Genomic DNA, 18592 nt, shown 5'->3' on the forward strand with positions numbered 1-18592 from the left:
GGTCAGTGTGTAAACTGATAAGAAGCAGGAGGTGAGTTGTTTTCACATAGTTCCTGTTACAGAGCTTTGAAGAGAACAACCCCCTGCCTTTTGTGTTGTGCAGTGAGAGATTCAGGCTTTTACCACCACGTAACCGTAAAACTCAACTTGCCCAGTGATTACATGTGTTTTCTGGAAAGTTTGTCTCAATGGTTTGACATAAAAATATAATCATGGTCCAGTTTGAGGATGGACCTCAAGGTTTCCTTTCAGGACAGAGTGACAGACTTTCTGTTCCCAGAGGCTGTTCACCACGCTGGGATGTGGCAGCTGGTGTGGCGATAAGCGGGCAGCCTCTCTCAGGAAGGGAGGTGCCACGCAGTTGCTACTTGATTTGAGAAATAGCAAAGAACTTGAAGTTAAGGTGCTTAGAAATATGAAAAGCAGATATCGTACGTCTAAATAGCATTTTGCTTTCTGATTTAACATGATCACTCGTATTCTGGAGTTGCAGGTCTCTGCTGTGCTGTTGGTGGAGGAGGGGGTCTCTTTTTCTGTCCCTGATACAGGGACATCTCAGGGCTGTTTCGTGGTTAAATTGACTGCAGAAAGGTGCCTTCAGATGTATAGGTGGATATAAATTTCACAGGACACATAACTGTCAGTGTAGAAAAATGTGCTGCATGGTTCAGATGGATTTCAATAGCTGTGAAAATGCAGTGGAGTCTGCTGGGATGTGCCAGCTGCTGTAGCACTCTGTGAACAGGACTAATTAAGCCCTTGTGAGAACAGAAAATAGTCAGGCACTATTTACAGGAGGAAAGTGTTGGAACAGGCAGAGCTATAATCATTGGCTCTGAGGTACCTTTAGACAGCAGTAGGCAAGAGAGTAGACAATTTTCTTGCACAATGGGCTGAAAGTCGTATCTGAATACCCAGAGTGGGTATTTCAGTGTTCTGCTAGCACATCTAAGTGCATGGCAAACTTCTCTTGAGACCTGCTATAGGAAAGGCTACTTCCTCTTTTTGCCCTGTTTTATTCTCTTCCTTCTGCTAGTATTTTATCTCAAAATGCTGAACGTTCGTGTTTCTCGCCTAATGGGGAAAACCAAACTTACACCAGATATAGATGTCATGATGTTACAGTGTTGCCTGCCTTTGAATAGGTCCTGTAAGAGTCTAGCTGTCTGCCAGAGAGAATGGTTGTTTTTCTAAGGGTGTCTGTGATCATCTGCATATATGTAAAGATAAGGTGTCACTAGGCTGCTTTATCACAGCCACACCAAAGCCATTTCTCCTATCTGTTCATCCAGTTTTCCTCCTTCTCTTCTTAACCAAATTAAATGCTCTTTTTCCCTAATATGTTTGGTTCCATCTGCTTAGAGGATTGCAGAGCCTGCCGTTCCTTGTTTGAAGCCAAGGTCAATTGTGCTGCGCTGTTTAGGTCTAGAGGATGACAATTTATGTGCTGTGGAACTTCTTGGATCACTGGGTGTGTTAAGCAGTCCTACAACTTCTAGATAGGGTCATTTTGCTGGTAGGAGCCTTTAGTGGGCTTTTCTCTGTTTTAATGACAGCATTGTGGCAAGGTTCCTGTTTTAGCTCCTTACTGATGGATGTTTTTTACTTGTCAAGTTTGATTTTTCTCAAAATGTTGTCGTAAGTGTGTGTTAGTAAATTGGGTGTTCATAGATATTTGAATAACAGGGTGTTCCTGGAGGGAACAAGCCATGGGCCTTCCTGCTATATGAAATACTTTCTTCATGTAATTCATTAAAGGCACTTATTTGTGCTCCTTTGGTTTCTTGTGCAAACTACTTGGTAGGTGATACTAGATTTTGGGAGGTGTAACCATGATAAGAACTTCAAGATCGGGTATGTCTGTACATTGTTTCTGTTTTTTTGTAAAATGCAGAACTTGTGATGGAAATTAGATAGTTGAATAGAAGCAGTAAAAGCTGTCTTTTGAGAGCAAATGCCAACTCTGGCTTCTTAGATTAAATCTGAATGGTAAAATTCCTTTAGCTGGTGGTAAAACTCCAGAAGTTAATCTTTAACTCTTGCTTGTGTTGGAAACATATCCATGTCTCCTGGACAGCAGTGGGAGCAGTTTGAAAAAGCCATGCGGTGCAAAGACAAGTATAGCTGAGACTGACTGTATCTCAGTCCTGAGAGTCCTGGCAGGCTTTTAGCTGCAGGGAAAGGGATTTTAGCACTTGGAACAAGGAAGTGGCTGGCTAGTAGGACTTGGGGTGAAGAGTCACATGCGTTTCAGCATCTCTCAGCTGACAGCTTAGGTATGCTTTTGTCATGAAGAACTCTGCACTGCATTTCCTGGTGGGCTGCTCCTGAGACTGAGCAGTTGCCATTCCCTGGTGTAAATGGTAGGATTTACCTTTTCTGTTTTCTTTCCTAATGCTTTAATTTGTGCGTTGGTCTCCATGGTTGGTGGATTTTGTGGGCATGTATTACTAAGACAAATACAAAAGCTGTGGAGGTAAGTTAGTGGTGGTGGAATCTGGTGCTTTCAGACATTAGGAGATGATACAGCCAATTTGCTCATGAAGAACAATGTGCTTTGCAAATTGTGTTAGTTTAAGAATTATTTGTGTGTCTGTGTATTCCCTAGAATGGCATATGGCACTGCAAGGCTGGTCACAGCAATGTTCTGCTGTTCTCAGTATTAATCTTTTAGGAAAATAGTTTTTTGTTTTAATGGAACATGGCTGTAGAAATAAAAGTAAGAGCCTACTCATAATTTTTATTAAAGTAGATATGTGACAAAGCGCCAACTATTGGCTTTCTGCCTGCTGTACCTTCAGTGGGGAACAGAATGGATTATTTTCTGAGATGAGTGTTCTGAGAGTTGAGAAAAGCATAACAAAGTCAACAAAAGCTTTACTTAGTGGTTTTCTGACCTTTACATATTCCAAGCTAGAAGGAGGATGCTGAAAAAGGCCTCTGTCATGGTTATCTTAATGTCCATACTTAAATGCAACTGCTCTTTGACTTCCTGCTCTGTGACATTTCAATAACTGGCAACCATGTGAAATCCACAGTATTACAGAAATAGTTCAATAATAGGTATCTTATAAAAATCCTTTCCTTTTTACGAGCTTCACTAATGCAGGGAAGGAAGTTGCTAGGTAGCTTAGGCTTGATTTGTAAGGTATTTCTCAAGGGGCAATTTTCAAATACATTTTTGGTATAGAAGAGGAATACTAAATTTAAATATAAATACTATATTTTTTAAATATATACCAGTTATTTGTTCTCTTTTTAGATCATCCCCCAGAAACAGTATAATTTGCTAAAGTCTCCTTTCTCTCTATTAGGATTTTTCATAGGTGTTTGTTCTGGCGTTCTTGTATCAACCAGGGCTGTAAAGAAAGAGGGTCAGTAATAAAATGTTAAAACTTTCTGGGTTACAAAAGAAATCTTTGATTCAGTAAGAAGTGACTTGTTGCTAAAATAACTGAGGAGGTGTCTATTGGTTTTAGTTACTTTGTCTGTAAAACTCTTCTACTTTGGCCTTGAACCTCTGCTCTAGAGTTTAAGGGTAGGATGTATCAGAATACATCCTCTGCCTTGAAGGCAGTCAATTTCAAGTTAAGCTTGTCCTTGATGGACAGCAAGAGAAGCTGACCAAGTTTCAGAGCCCTGGCATAAATGTTTGTGTCGCAAATGTCCGAGCAGCGCGTGATGCTGTTGAAAATGCCAGTTGTGACAAGTGATTTGGAAGGACTCCAGGATACGGGTCAGTGTGGGGAAAGGGAGATGATGCACAAGACTGTTGGAGATGTTACTCCACAGTCTCAAATACTCAGATAAGGTCAGGGTTGATGTAGCAGCACGGCTCTGCAGGACTGTGGGTAACCAGGGCGCGTGTTGGGTTGGGAGCAGCAGAGTCTTAAAATGCTGTTGGAAAGGTGGTACAAGATGCTCTCAGAAGCACATTAGTTTTTCATTCCTTCGTGTAAGCCCTTTCCAGTGGACTTTTTCTGTGTCAGTTAACTGGATCAAACAGCCCCTTGTTACACATCACAGTAAAGGCATTGTGAGAAACAAAGCATGATCACAGAACCCATGACTGTTTTCCTCTGAAAACTCATGTCTTGGCTCTGCTTCAATAGTTCATTATTATCCAAGTGCCTGAGGGCTTATCTGCCTGCAAGACTCACATGAGTGTTTTCTGTAGGCTAAGGCCATCCTTGAAAAGGCACAATTGCACATTCCTGTTCTTTTAGCAGTAAGTGTGATGTGCCCAGTAGTTCCTGTACTACCACCTGAAATCGCATTACTTTTTCAGAGATTATCGCATGTAGACATTAAAACTTCCTTAAAGCTCAGTGCTTCCTTCTTGAAGATCCTGTTTTAACACTTTCTCATGTCAAGCCGAAGGGACTCATGAATTGGATAGTAATGGAAGTAATGCCTTTGTAATAAATGAACAGTTCATAAGTGTATTATTTGTTACAACAGTCAGAGTCACAGGTAACACTGGTGGTATTTGGGGTTGACCAAAGCATAGTTGCATAATTCCTATTGTGGAATGACATTTAGTCATGCTAATGATGGAGCAATTGAGAATTACTGGCACTTAAAATTAATTACTAGGCAAACATAAAAAGGAAAGGTGGGGAATATACTCATTACTGCTGCTTGCATCCGAGACTGCTTCTTCAGGGGATGTGACAGGTAATAGACCAGTACCAATGTATTGTGCTGGTTGTGGGGATCCAGTTGCTAAGCAAACATGCAGGATGTGTATGTTAAAACTGCTTCTCTTCAGGGATTGCCCAGCAGTCTTTATTCATCTTTGAGCTTTTGGTTTGTTTGTACTGAAATCTTGGATCATCTGGTAAGTCGTCTAGAGAATTGATTATATTAGGAAGCAAGTGGTCTGCTAGTGAAAACCAGTTCTGCTTTCTATTGGAAATGTTGAATAAGGAAGCCATGCAACTGGGGAGGTTTTAAACTGTTTGATGTAAGACTTTGTATAGAAGTATTACCAGCACTTACTGTACATAATGTAGTATGTGTAATGTTGGAGCCAGATTTTCTGTCTTGTGTACTACTTGCAGTATGGATGAAGTAGGTTGTATAAATTACAAGCCTTCCCTCCTCCACTGGAGTGCAATGAATGTCAGATTGAGGCTGTCATGCTGGTTCTTTACAACTCCAGCGACACAGGATCCTAAGATAAACTCAGCCTTCATTTAGGGAAATTTTTAGGCTTTAACAACATGCCATGAAGTGAAGCAGAGAAAATGGAAATGGATTACAGGAAAAGTCTTCTGTGTTCGTTGCTGTTTTCATGCTGTAATATTTATGTCATAGAGGATCTCTCCCAAGCTCTGATTTCAAACTCCCATGTGGACCAAAAGCAACATTTTATATGGCTTGACAAAGGTCCCTTTTCACTAACTTCAAGTGACCTGAGGCAGATTAACATGCAGCTTAATGTATTTGACAGTAATAAATCAGCTTTAACAAGTACCGAGGCAGAGATTTGTTTGGCAGAGAGTTTGGATAAGATACGGTATCTGGAGTTAAGTTGAACATTTCGTAGAGAATGATATAGTGGAGATGGTTGAAAATTTCCTGCTTTCCTTGATTTTGTGCTGATGCATCTTTATGCAATTTAGCTGTAACTGTGCGGAGTTTTAAGTCAAAGTTATCTGGGTGAGTGAGCCTACAAAAATGGAAGGATGTTAATTTAGATGAATGCATTCATTTTGTCATCCAGCGTGATGTAAATGTTTACAAGCTGCTGCGTAGGACACAGACTCCTTGGACTTTTTTCCCCTCTCTGTATAAATATATTATCTAGTTTTTAGTTTTCTCGGAGAAACAGCCTTCATGTTGATTAGACATCTTTCTTGTAGGAGTCTTGGACTGTAACCTTTCCAAGCTTGAATACAAACATCAAGAACCAGTGAGGAATCTGAGGTGAGAGAAATTGATCTGTGCTTCCTCATTTGTAGCACAGCTGTTTGTCAGAGAGCAGTAATAAATTAGAGCTAGGAGTACTTTGTGTGTTGGGGAAAATTATTGCAGGGGTTAAGATAACTGCTGTGTGTTACTCCATGTGGAAGGTACAAGACCTGTTTGTTTCATTGTTCTGTGCTGTATTTCTCAGAAATTTGAATGTTTCTGCAACAAGGTGACAGTGTGACAAGTGGGGCTTCCAAACTGAAGTTGATTGTTGAGGTGAGGTGCAGGAGAATACAAACCAGTCAGAGACAGGACCGGAAGATGTCATTCTTTTTCTCTTCAGGAAGAAAACTGTAGCAATGAATCAAGGAATTAATAGGATTGGGGTTTTTTTGAAGGGTTTGTTTTGTTTATTTTTCAGTTTTGTGAATTTTGGGGGGGGGGTTTATGCATGGGGTTGGGTATTTTTGCTTAGTTTTTTCTTTTCCATTTGCTCTTACTGTTCTGACTTTTGTCAGTGGAAATCAGTGGTATCAAATTGCTGTGTGTCAGTTTAAACACTATCCCTGAAATAAATTAAAAGTCATAGTTAACAGATTTTATCTAATTTGTATGTAAGAAAAAAAACTGGGGCACACTGAGTGCTTTGATTTCTTTAAGTCTCTGGAAAAAAGCAAGTTAATTCCATCGAAACTTGAAATTCCAGGATAGCTATAACTAGTAAACTATAAACTAGTAAAACTTGCCCTGGATCAGGATTCTGCCTTCATTGTGGAGTTGCTGCTTAGGCTTCTGCCCCCTGAGACTCTCTGAGCACCCTCTTGTGTGTAATCCAAGCAGGCTGTGTGATATCCACCCGTGTGCCTCCAAGCCCTGCTGTTGAAACATCTTTGTGTTCTTGTACTTCACTTGCTCAATTTTCTTGCCCCTGTGTGTCACCCACGCACAAAGTGACAAGACCTCCTTGAAAGAGAGAGGCCAAGAAGCTTTGGGCTGGTTGTGCTCAGCAGGCTGTGTGTGTCAGTAGAGCTGAGGTGGGGGGCAGTGTGAGAGTTGTGCCCCGGCCGTGTTCACGGCACGGTTCACTTGATGTGTCCTCCCTGGCTGCAGGATGAAATCCTGACGTGCGTGTGCCAAATGTGCCAGCTTGCAGCACCTCTAACTGAGCCTTTGACTGTGCTTTGTCCCTGACCTTTCTAGTTATACCCTCTGAGTCTGCAGCCTGGCCAAGTTGCAGGACCACCTACCAGTCCCAGCCAAGCTGACCATTCAGGGGAGAAGGAAGAAACTTGGCAGCCACAGGGTTTTTCTGTCCCCTTGTCCTCTTACATAAGTCGCTGGCCAGAGCCTCTCAGGGTAGTGCCTACTGGCTTCTTGGATGCCTTTGGGGAGCTATTGGTATTCTTAGGGTGCTTTGCCTGGTATCCCTAGGAAATTTTGTTTCAACCCTCATCCTTTCTTCTGTGGAGTTTTTTGTCTTCTGTCTCATAATAATTTTACTTCCTTCCTGTTGTATTTCGTTTCTGTGCATTAGGCCCTTTGCTGTCCTTCCTCAGAGAGAACTCTTTTAGTGAGCTTTTAGTGAGGATGTCCATCCCCTAAGGAAGAAAATAGCTTCAAACCATGAATGTGCAAGCTACATGACATAAATGCACCCTGGTATTCAGGGGTTTCTTGAGCTAAAGGTGGCTTCATGTGCTTAATACCCTTTGATGGATTTACCCTGTATGTTTGTCCATTTTCCCTGTGGATCCTCATCCTGTAGCAAGAAGTTCCAAGGTTTACCTATCGCTGTGTCAAAAACTACTTTTTTGTGTTCGAGGTCGCCTAACGTGATCTGCTAACTCTGTGTGGCCTTACCTTGGTTGATGGGCAGTGGTTGGTATCTTCACTTTCTCTTCTTGCTGTTTGGGGTGGTGTTGTTGTTGTAGACACAAAGATTAGGAACCCTTGTGCTGTGTTGAAATCTTAACTGCAATTTTGAGTGGTCACCTCTGGTTTTACATAAAGCTTGCTTTCCTATCACAAAGGAAACCTTCTCTCAAATAATTTAGTACATGTGTAAAATGTGATGTAAAACTTACGAACTATTACAGATTAACTAGCACATATTAAAGGTAGATACTAGATTTTGTATTTCATAAATTCAAGGCTTGTTTCACTTCTTACTTGTTTACTTAACTGCCAGCTGCTTGCTTATCTACATAAGTCAGGACTTGCCTGGTTATCTGGGCAGGTCAATGGTCCTCCAAGGTTTTCCTTCTGCTTTTTCTAATGTATTAAATTCACGGCGCTGGTTATTGACTTTCCTGAGGACTTACAGCTTGTCAGTGTCTACTTTTTTTTCCAAAATCATATCTGCCACTACTGTGCTGTCAATACTGGAAGAACCTTTCATGCTTTCCATAATAGTGTACCTGGGGATACAAGTGGGGAAGGCTCTGTTCAGGTCTGACCCCCTGTATGGAGTTCTCAGCTGGAGAACTCAGCTGAGTACATCTTTGGCATACGAATTAGTGGCTGGCTTCTATATGTAGCACTCAGTCTCTGCTGAGAAGCTTGGCCTGTGTCTTCTGTCTGTCTGTGCACATCGGGTGAATCTAAAGAGCTGTGTTGCATCTCGGTCACAACTGCGGATATGGTAGTTTGTCTTCACATCAAAATTATATTTGATAGCTTATTTTTCTTACAGAGAGAGAATAAACTTATCCTAGAATGAGATCCTTTATTTGCTAACTCCATGGACAGTAGGTGTTGTGCCAGCCTAAGGTATTTTTTTCTTCTTTTCAGAGCAGTTTATATGTCTTAGTTCTCCATGTCTTAATACCCCTTATAGATGCAGTTGGGCTAGGGCAAGAGTACCTTCAGTAAGTATTTGAAAACTAGGACAGATAACTATTCAGTAGTTTGCTGACCCAGTTCTTGCCTTCTGCTCGTGTTCCTCCTGTCTGGGCCCTTGTCCAGGAAATCAACTGAAATTCCTGCCCTTCCTACTCTTAAGATTGTGAGGGCTTATTGACTCGGCCATGTTTCCTTCCTGTTCTTAGGGTTTCTTAAAGAAATGGAATGTCTTCTATGATGTCTGCAGATTCTTTCTGCAAACAGAAAGCACAGACAGTGAGTGCCTGGCTCACTGTTTTGTGTTCAGGTGCTGTTGTAGGAGAGTGTGTATGTGTATGAAAGGCCCTTAAGGTACAGAACAACACTGACAGGTCACTCCAGCAGAGTTCCCTCTCTGGGCAGAGAATGTTACCAGTTCAGGTGGCCCATTCGGTTGCTTTTCCTGGGGCTGTTTCAGACCTTGTTACTCTATTGTAATTTTCCTATAACGCTTTAAAGACAACCATGGATGGAATCTTGCATTCCTTCTCCTTTGTTGTTATGTTCTTTATGGTAAAGAGGAAGTACCCCTTGTGCATGTGGCTATTTATAAAAGTAACATGCATGCAAGTAAGGCCAAGAACTAATTGTTGGTACAATGGAAATTTTAGCAGTGTGACTCAGTTTTTCTTTATGAATGTCTCCCTAATGATTCTAAGAAGAATGTGGCAGTTACATCCACAAAAATGTTACCAAACGCAGCTAAAATTGTAACACACGGACTTTTTGGTTTCTGTCCCTTCTCTGTGATTTGTTTTCACCCTTCCATTGCTGCTCTGGGTCTTTAGGTCAGCAGCTTTGGACTGCTGGAGGGGGTAATGGAGGTTGTCAGCCCTAGGAATCATTTGTTGGGAGGGGTGTGATGTTGCTATTCCCTGTTTCTTCTTCCTCCCTCCAGGATCCACTTGAGTTTCCTTGGTATCTTTGCTAATATGCTTTTATTCCTCTTTTCTTTCTTCATTGGTCTAAAGCTCCAAGTTATGTCTGAATTTACTATATACAGTGTCCCTTATGTATGTTAGTTACAATTTCTTTGTTACCCCGAAAGCCGGCTTTAGGCTACAGGCCTGCCTTTTTTAACTGTCCTTTAATGAGTTCTTTAGCTGTGGGGTCACCATGTGGCAAGGCTGTGTCCTGTCTCGTATCCTATGCCTGTACTCCTGTGTGCTGCATCCTGCCTCTCCACTGTTGTCATGCTAGGCCGGTATTTCTCAACATCGCTGAAAATTCCTCTTTCTGTGGAGTATAACTAGAGGTTGTATCACACCAAGGTCAGCAAAAGTCAATGGCATCTGGGCAGTTAGAAGAGCTCCTGTCACAGCTAAACTGCATAAAAGCTGAAGTTCTGACAGAGGAAATGTGATAAACCTCAGTGCTGGCCTTGTGGCTCGATATGGAGTACGTGGGCTCCTGCTGGCACCGGCAGTGCTGCGTGTACAGGGTTGCGCGTTGTTGATTTTCCCCTCGTTCAATGTCCCCAGATCCCTGCATGTCCCTTGCAAGTCTAGGAAGGGTGTGGCAGACCCTCTTGTGACTCCAGGCTCTGGAGCAGGAGTAAATGATCCTGGATAAATCCTATCTTTTGTATCTTACCTTGCCATGTGGGGATCTGTGTAGGTGAGAGGGTAGTCAGTAGTGCTTAACTGTGATACACATCCATCACTGCTTACTGTAAATGCTTCACATAATGCTGTGTTTCCTTTTGTGAATTTCATAATTAGAGTAAATGCTGTATTTTACCCATGATAAAGGCAACCTGGAGGTCTGGCTTCAACTTTTTCTGTTTATGTGAAATTTAGCCTTTATTCCTATTTTGTAATAAGAGATTTTTGTAAGTGTAAGCATTGTGTCTGTTTCCCTCGAGGAATTTGTTGCTTAATCTGCTGTTGCTGGTATTTTATGTTGCAAATTATCTTCTGTAAATAGTTTGCCAGAAAAAATAATCTTTATTTTCCTGTAATGGTGCTGATTGTCATTAATCCAATGTTACAGCCAGTCCCCATTGTACTTAGCAAGCAGTGTAGCTCTGTTACCAAAGGGTGGATGGCAATTACATGCTCCAGAGTAGGGACACAGTATTTTTTTTGCACTGGAAGTATCTAGAAGGTAGGTGCTCCTCATTGCCCAGCTCATTTACAGCGTTTTTTTCCCTCAACTCCATTGTGTGTTTGGGGGACTTCTCTGGTTTTGAGGGGGGTTTTTTGAGTTGAAAGCAATGTGGATCACATACACACACCCCCATCACCCCCCCCCGTGGTTATCTGAATGCACCAGTAAGTAGTGCCAAGTTGTGGAAAACATCTAAGGTGCATATTCACAAAATGCTTCCTGATTACCTGTAAATGAACATGAGGCATGTTTATGATCTTAAGCTGTTTCAAACTTAGAATTTACACTGGTATCGCTGTACTGGTTAGACCACAGACTGCAGCAAAAACCTCTGTGGGGAGCACAGTGGTACTAGCAAAAAGTATTTTGGTCAAACAAACCACAGCAAGATGATGTTTTGTGTGAGTGTCTTGGTCTAGGACCTGCAGATGTGTTTTGAGTTCAAGCTACATCCCCACTTCATTTTAGCAGTATAGTCTCATAAGTAGACTGTGGGTGTTTTGAAATCTCTCCTTAGTCATAGGGCAGTAGAAAGTAAAAGATTAACTTAACATTTCTACTTTTAAATTGTGTCAGTGTTGTCTTATGATATCAGTGTCTTTGGTCTTGGTTCAGAAGTCAAGATGATTTTGAACTATGTTACCACAAAAGATATTTGTGTCTGAAGGAGTGGCACTAAATGTAGAGGAGACTAACGTTCACATCAGCTTTTCTTAACTCTCAATAATATTTGTCTTTTAAAACTGAAATTATTCTATGGCCATTGCATTAAGGAAGTTAAAATAAGTAATTAACAAGTAGCTTTACCCGGTCTTACGTGGAACTTCAGCCACTTGACTAAATCTGCTTCTAATTGGCATAAATTAGATGCAGTCCTAGTTATAGTGGATCTGCTTCTTTTCCTTGAATTTTGGTGGTTAAGAAGGAATCTGAAAGATGATGCACCGCTTTTTGATCCTAGACTGATACAATTCTGTGGATGTTATTTCCAAAATGTTCTTGTAGAATTTTTGCTACAGAAAAGTAGCAGCTTTTTAGTTGTCTGACTTGTGGCAAAACAACAGCATGGCTTTTGAGGCGAGGATGTGCTGCTTTCAGCTGAAGAAGTGCCATTGCTGAGGGCAGCTGAAGCAGTAACTTCACTTTGTTCTTATTTTTTTACTAATATGGGAATGCAGATATTCTGTAGACCAAGCCTGTCAGACACAAACCAAAACACTGATGAGCAAGCTCACAATCTCATGTGTAAAGCTTATCAAGATTATCAGTAAAACTAGAGAGCAGGTGCTTCCAAAAACTGGGAAGAGTGTCAGCTTTTTACAACCCGGCCTCCGAATCCTGTGAGCTCTATTAAAAGTAGGGACCTTGGTAAGGTGTCTGGTTTGCTGTGCTAGGTGTGGTCTGCCCTGGTCGACAGGTCATAGTAAAGGCCACAGTGTGTACATATATAACGATTAAAGGTTAGGGCCAACAGATAACTGCCAGCTTTTCATTAGGCTAGGAAAATTCTGCCTAGAATATATGTAGAGTTAAACCTTTGGGGCTGGGGTGCTGCCCTTTGTCACGTTGTCCACGCTGCTTCCCCGATAGTGCGCTGAGCCAGTGCACTTTATGCGTTCGACGGCATTTGCGTTTTACGTGGCAAATGATGATCTCATTCCCCTCCCCTGGTTAATGGTTTTCCACGCTGTCACCTGGAAGGGCTTGTGACAAATATCAGAGTGCCTCTGGGGTGGGCAGCTGTGAGAAGTGGAGCTGTTCATTGCCTGTACAGGGGAAAGTGGAGCTGCCCCCTCTGGGCACCAGCCAGGCCTTAAATCTGCGCAGCGGTGGCATCTAAATAAAGAGGTCTCCAAGCAGGCCAGTAAGGAGCACTGAAAGCAGCTGTCCTAAGGATTTGCTGGTGGAAGTTTGCAGCCTGAAATGTGTGTATTCCTCTTTGGTTTTCAAAGCAGGGCTGCAGCGTTTGTTTTTGTACAGTTGCTCCGGGCCTTGGAGCATTTTCTTGATCTGTAAAAGATCTTGATTCAGTTTTTAGAGATTGAAACACAGGCTTCCTAGGAGGAAGGGTAGGGGAATATTTGTCTCTGGATTGCTGCTATCTTGGTGCCCTTTACATTCCCATGCAAAGATTCTCTCTGTAGAGGGGTTAAAGGAATGTAACCTCAGTTTTGTGGTCTAGCTCTGGATTTTAGTGCCTGCTCCAAATACTTTGGTTTCTTCATCTTCACCCAACAGTTTTGTGAATTGGATGTCCTTGAGGCAGTAGCTAAAAGTATGTATTCTGAATTTTCACTTAAAAGAAAAGTGATGTTTAATTTCAGTCTTTCACTTCTAGGCAATCTGTGATCCCAAGTGTTACTAACATAAAAGAACTGCATCTTTTTGTTGTTGGCAGCCATGAAGCAAGTTGGTGTGAGTAGCATGCCACAGAAATAAAATCATTGAAAGGCAAAAGATGGAATGCTTTTCACTTGGAGAAACAGCCATTTAATGAAAAGTGAACCAAAAGCAGGTTTTCCAGGTCTGGGCTGTGGATATTTGTGGAATGTAATGTGAAAGGAACTTGAACTTCTGTTCTTAGTTTTGTACTGCTTTTGTGACAATTCACTTGGTTTTGGTTTATTGAAGAGTAGAACCGATTTACAGCAGTCATCCAGTCTGTAAGGACCGGACACTGTGCTCTGGGGGTGGGCCAGCCTCTGACATAACTCTCAACCCAGTTAAAAAACTGGGGTCCAATTTGCAGTACAAATTGGACAAATGTAACAATGTAATGGGATCCTCTGAAAGGGAAGCATTTCGATAATGCAGGCAGGCTGCTGGCTTGTTCCCTTTCTTTGCATCCAAATGCATCAGAATGTGCTTGATTGTTTGCCTCTGCAGCCTGCTGTGAAATAGCTTAGGCTGAAGCGTCCAGTGACAGTTTACAAGTTACAAAGACAGCTTTTTGGCCACTGACCCTCTGCGGGAGTCTAATCTTTGTTTTGTAGATGCCTCTTTATCTAGGGAAATTACATCAAGAAAAGAGGTGTTGGATTACTTCCTCATGGCTCCTCATTGTTAAAGATGACCTCCAAAGAATTTTTACAGCCTGATTCGTACTTTTCCTTTAGGGTACATTGAGAAAACAAAGTCTTCTGTGAGAATTTCCTTCTCCTCCTGTTCATACATACCCTTGTTTGCTTTGTTTTTGACTGTAGCTTTAGAGAATATTTGGAATGTTAACTGTGAATGTTTAACTCCTGAATTGAAAAAGACAGCTCAATGGTTGAAAGACTGTTAAATAAAAAAAAAAAAAAAAAAAAAAAAGAAGATAAAAATCCTGTATTTCAAGTTGGCCTTACTGTACTATTTGTGAGGGACTACTTGTGACAGAAGCTCCCTACCAGAGGATAGTACTAGAAATACAATGTGCCAAGAAAAGTGCATTTCAATCACTATACCTTGTTTCACTCAAGGTAGCCAGAATCAACTGTTTCATAGGCACAAAATTCCCCATCGCCCTGTGTAAGCTGTGTTCTTATCCCAGTCAGTCTGTCCATGGGTTGTAGTGGAAGTGCTCTGCCATTTGTGCCTGTGCTGACAGTTCTGGGAATGGAATTGTGCCTATTCTATTCCTGAGGCCTTGCCTAAACCGCTGGGGATTTGGTAAAGTCTCACTGTTCGATCAGCTTTGCCCTTCCACTGGCACGGTTGTAGCTGCCATGGCACGTGGACACAGGCAAGGCAAAGTTTGTAGACTGATACAGCATCTCTTACAAAATTTTTTGGGCACTCAAGCCCTTCATTAAACATTAAACATTAATGAATATTCTGAGAAATGTGTAGCCTGAAATTTTCACGATAGTCTTTTGTTCTTTTGATAAGTTCTGTTAGAGGGAATGAGCTAATCGTAGGAAGAACCATCCACTGTGTATACATTGTTTGTGCTGCTTTAATGGATGCTTTGGAAGAGGTTTATCAAGGAAACAGCATACAGTGGATGCCATTGCCTACCTGCACAGGAAAGTTTCTGCCAGAAAGGCAGTTGAGAGGGGAGTGTAGGGAGAAGAATTTTCATTTTCCTACAGGCAGAATTAAATACCTCCTGAGGATCATTCTTGTGCTGCTTACAGGAAAGAACATAACTGATGAGAGTGGAGTACTGGAGAGATTGCTTTGCTTAGGGGTAGTGGGAGGTAGTCTGACCATCCAGGCTGTGTTTTGTCCTAAAAAGGGAGTGACAGATCTTTTAAATTTAATTACAAACACTACCGTTAATGCGTTTGCTTTGTTTTACTACCATGTGTCATGGTTTAGCCTAGGCAGTAAATCAGTCCTTGTGCCAGGTGAATTCTGGGAGGTTAGAAGGGCTGTGGTGCTTATCCTGGGGAGTGTCATATAGAGAATAATAGCATTATCCTGTGGTGCTTAAGTTTGTGTAACTAGTCTTTCCATATCAAGGAGTGAAGCAGTGTCCTAAATATGCCGATAGTTGTGGGTGTTGACTCCTGTGCCATTGCACAGTGGCAGTGAATGCTGGAATAATACTGCCTGCTAGTTCTGTTTGGAAAGATGGCAGGGCTGAGCCTCAGGCTGGCACTGACTGTCCTTGTGTGGGGTTGGCCGCTGCTGAACCGGGCTGGAGGGAGCAGCTGAGGCTGCTCTAGGGGGTGTGTGGCAAGGCAGCAGCACAGTTGGCTGAAGGAGTGCCTCGTTTTGTGTTTATAGGCTGTGTTTAGAACTCTGCTTCTGTTAAACTGCTAAGTCCTTTCTAAAAGCTGACAGAGCATCTAGAAGTTTTCTGTATTAAAAAACCCAATAGACCAAACTCTGTAGATGCTTTTCTCAGCTTATTTAAACACAGCAGGAACTCACTGATTCATCTACATGCTGATATTATGTATGCAATCATTAAGTAGATTTTAAGTCATAATGGCAACTTCCTCTTTAAATGGAAGCTAATTTTAATGAAACCTTTAATTTGCATGCAACAAAAAATGTTGAAGGACTTTATTTATGAGATTTATCATCTCAATGAAACACAAAGCAATATTTTCCAAGACCTCAGGTGTTCTATAGATTTCTTTTTTCTAGTTTTTGTTTTTGTGAACTGTGCAATCTTAGAATGGGGCAGTAAGTCTCCTCACAGTGTTTCAACCATCATCTTCTGGTTAGCTGCTACTGACCATACTTAAACTTCCTAATTTCTTAAGAAGAGGTCATTGTTCACTGGGCTGTGAGTCATAGAAACTTTAAGATAGAACTTAAAGACCACCTATGCCTTTCCTGTTCATAGTCTTCACTGCTTTCTTTCACCTGTGAACAGATATTTCAGGCTATTAGCACTTCTGTGTTGGCACCTTCCTGTTGCATTCAGTCATGTATTTCTTGCTGTTGTAGTACATTTTTAAAAAGAACTAAGACCCAGTAGAGATGCTTTTGGATTAGCTTTTATCTTGCTTACCTTTGCATGCTCATTTAGGGCAAGCATATTTAGCACTAAGAGGATCCTGCATGAATGACATAGAAACATCTTAGTTCACTGAACAATCTCACTGTATTTTCAAGAAACAGCAGCCTCTATTTCTGCAGAGCTCTGAAGACCAGCTCTACTGCTGAAGGCAAATCTGACTCGCTGGAGGTGAAATGCATCTTTTATTTTTAACCTTAGTGAATGCTTGGCAGCGAGTGCTCGTGCAGTAAATCCTCAAGGTCTGATGTAAAAGTCTCTTGGCATTCCTGTATCTTGTATTAGCAGAGCCTTTCGCAAGCATCTCGGCCAAATGTGGTTCAGCCTGTTGTGTGGCTGTACTTCATCCCAGAGCATTGCTCCCACAATGTCACAGAGGTGATGTAAGGACAGGCCATTAGGCAATATAGTGGTAATGCAGCACACAGGGGCAGTGCTATTGCTTAAATCTGGCAGAAAGAAGAACCAGTAAAGCTTGCTGGTTAAACGTCTCATGAAATTGCCCAATCTGTGGAACGAGCTAGGCCTGTTAGTACTGACTACCTGTTTGAAATGTGTGGAATAGCAGGTAGGGGGGTGTGCCTGTGTGTAACTGTTGTTTATAAACAGCTGCTCTGCTTACTTGCATTTTTCTGGTTTTAGCTACAGTTTCAAATTGGTTCAGTGTACTTGTTGTGGTCTAACCCCAGCGGGCAGCTAAGCCCTGCACAGCTGCTTGCTCACTCTGCCCTGCTGGGATGGGGGAGAGAATCCTCAGAGTAAAAGAGAGAACCTGTGGGTTCAGATAAAGACAGTTCAATAAGTAAAGCAAAAGTTGTGGATACAAGCAAAGCAAACCAAGGAATTCATTCACCACTTCCCACGGGCAGGCAGGTGTTCAGCCATCCCCAGGAAAGACAGGCTCCATCACATGTAATGGTTACTTGGGAAGAAAATTAGCTCTATCCCAGCCAAAACCAGCGTAGTACTGTACTGAAATGAGTCTCTTACAGGCTGCCTTTTAGATTAAGGTGCCTGTTAGCTTAGTTTCAAGCTGTAGTTGTTGTTGCATACTCTTTTCTTTCTTACATCAGTTTTGCCAAATGGCAGTGTGATTATGCCTTCATGTTTCTTGCATAAAAATAGAATTGTGAATTGGCTGCTTGAAATATGACAAAAACAGTCAAGATTTCAGTTCTCTGGCTTTCTAAATATTTGTTCCTGCTCTTAAAATCTACTTGCTCAACTTCTTCACTGAGCTTCCTGTGTAATGTTGCTAAACTTCATCTTAATTCTCCTGTGGCCCTTGTGTTTACCAAGTAAACAGCTGTGGCTGTTTTAGATGTTGCTTCTCAGATGGAGGTTGCTGACCCTGTAGTGAAGGTAGCAGGAAGGTGGGGATGCCATCTGCTCTACTGTCAGATTGTCACCTTACTATCTTGGGTGATTAAAGCAGTGTGCCATACTGAAATTGGACAACTTGGTATCATTTAGTTCTGCAGAGTCTGTTACCTGCTCATTAGCAGCTCTCTCCTCTGAGGATTGCCAGGCAGCTGAGGGGATATAGTATTACAAACTGCTGCAGCAAAATTACCTATAGCCCATTTGTCAGAGCTGAGAATTACCTTGTAGTGATCATACGTAAATGAAATGAGTTCCTGTAAGGACAGAATACATTATTTATTGGCTTTTTGGAGGTGACATTTTATTACAAAACTGCCAATATCAATTCCCTATCTTATATTTTTAATTTTCCCTCCTACATTATGACAAATTTCAGCATCATTTATTGGCCACTAAAATTCCAATTTAATTATGCATACTGGCAAGTTAAAACTTGTTAGATGGGTTGTCTTAATGTAGTTATGTGTTAGTAACATCTGAGTACTTAGGTGCTACAGTAATAAGAATGACGCCAAGTGATTAGTGCAAAATGAATAGATGGTCATTCAGAGTGATTCTGAAGCCTCAGCTGTGGCTTCATTCTCATAATACATTCTGATGCTCTGTGGCACTCAGATTGTTCTCTGGAGATTGTGCCTCCCAAGGCTACCAGTGTCAAACAGGTATCTCTTAACTGGCTGCTGAAGTGACACCACACAGTGATGTACAAAACAAATGTGACCAATAATACTCTTGGATGAGGGCTCAGATTAACAGTTGTCACCAAATTTCTCTAAATTTGATCAAATCTTTAGCATTTTGAGTTAAATTTACCCTGAATCCTTTTTGCAGTGTTGTAAGTGTAAAATA

General features: G+C 41.6%; 1 protein-coding gene across 5 annotated transcripts in view; it reads left to right on the forward strand.

Annotated features, from left to right (window-relative positions):
- The window catches only part of ADIPOR2 (adiponectin receptor 2), a 45078-nt gene that overhangs the window by 3312 nt on the left and 23174 nt on the right, over positions 1-18592 (forward strand). The window contains exon 1 of one of the 5 annotated variants that reach the window (XM_048301064.1): positions 2339-2363. The exons of 2 other annotated variants lie outside the window; for them this stretch is intronic. The gene's annotated coding sequence lies outside the window, so the exon portion shown is untranslated. Of the gene's footprint in view, positions 1-2338; positions 2364-5840; positions 5932-12749; positions 12831-18592 lie in introns of those variants that run through there. 2 more of the 5 variants (XM_048301062.1, XM_048301063.1) reach the window with 2 other exon arrangements.

This window comes from Corvus hawaiiensis, chromosome 4 (genome assembly GCF_020740725.1).
Source record: "Corvus hawaiiensis isolate bCorHaw1 chromosome 4, bCorHaw1.pri.cur, whole genome shotgun sequence".
NCBI classification, from domain to species: domain Eukaryota; kingdom Metazoa; phylum Chordata; class Aves; order Passeriformes; family Corvidae; genus Corvus; species Corvus hawaiiensis.